This window comes from Otolemur garnettii, unplaced genomic scaffold, assembly GCF_000181295.1.
Source record: "Otolemur garnettii isolate 467f Iridium unplaced genomic scaffold, OtoGar3 scaffold00099, whole genome shotgun sequence".
Taxonomy (NCBI): domain Eukaryota; kingdom Metazoa; phylum Chordata; class Mammalia; order Primates; family Galagidae; genus Otolemur; species Otolemur garnettii.
This window is the reverse complement of record NW_003852494.1, coordinates 1,620,115-1,621,235: the sequence shown is the minus strand read 5'-3', so window position 1 is coordinate 1,621,235 and position 1,121 is coordinate 1,620,115. Positions and strand designations below refer to the sequence as shown.

Sequence of the window (1,121 nt, the reverse complement as noted above, 5' to 3'; positions counted from 1 at the left end):
CTCCCAAGTAGCTGGGACCACAGGCACCCGCCACAGTGCCCGGCTATTTTTTGGTTGCAGCCGTCATTGTTGTTTGGTGGGCCTGGGCTGGATTCGAACTTGCCACCTTAGGTGTATGTGGCTGGTGCCTTAGCCACCTGAGCCACAGGCGCCAAGCCAGATTACATTGTTTTTAATTCTAAGGTAAAATTTAAGTTGTGGTTGAGCTCTTCACCCAGGGGCATGCTGAACACCCTCACATTGTGCACAGTAGTTGAGATCCCACCAATCACACTCCCTCCTCCCTTACCCTCCCCCTTGCTAGACTACATTTGTGTTTTATCATTTGTGTGGGCATGTAGTTGTTTATATATTGGTTTCATATTAGTATTGAGTATATTGGATTTTTTTTTCCCATTCTTGTGATACTTTACTAAGAAGAATGTGTGTTCACTCCATCCAGGTAAACATAAAAGATGTAAAATCTCAAAAATATGGAATACTTCATGAATTTGCATGTCATCCTTGCACAGGGGCCCTGCTAATCTCTGTTTTGTTCCAATTTTAGTATATGTGATTTCAAAGCGAGCACCAACTCTGCTACTTCTATGTGACATGGAGAAAGTTATTCAACCTCCCTGAGCCTCACTTTCTCCATCCATAAAAGGGACAGTAATGCTTACCTTATACTATTATTCTGACATTAAATGAGGTAGTATACCCTCCTATTAGCACTTATTGAGGGTATACCATCTTCCTTTCTTTCCTTTCTCTTCCCTGAGACATTGGGAATGTCCTGATACAGTGCCTATGTCAGCTAGATTATGAGTTCAACTTCATGCAGTGGAGACCTCAAATAACAGTGGCCTAAGTGAGGTAGAAATTGCCTTCTTTCTATTATACAGTGTGGTCTAGGGCTGGTAAGGTGGCTCTGAGAAATGAATTCATCCAAGGACCCAGTGCTGCCCTCTCTCTCTGTTTACCTTCATCTGCAGTGCCTAAAATACTTCCCTGCCAGGACTGAATTCCAAACAGAAGGCTGAAAGGAGGAAAGGAAGGAAAAAAGGCCATGATGGGCATGACCTGTCACTGCCATTTGCAGGTCACTGATCAGAACTTCGTCCCATGGTCATACCTAAATG

At 43.5% G+C, this 1,121-nt stretch overlaps 1 non-coding gene across 1 annotated transcript; it reads right to left on the bottom strand.

Annotated features, from left to right (window-relative positions):
- Positions 1–467: 467 nt before the first annotated feature.
- LOC111727287 lies at positions 468–571 on the bottom strand. Its single transcript, XR_002774870.1, has one exon. It is a non-coding gene; the product is annotated as a U6 spliceosomal RNA (small nuclear RNA).
- Positions 572–1,121: the final 550 nt, after the last annotated feature.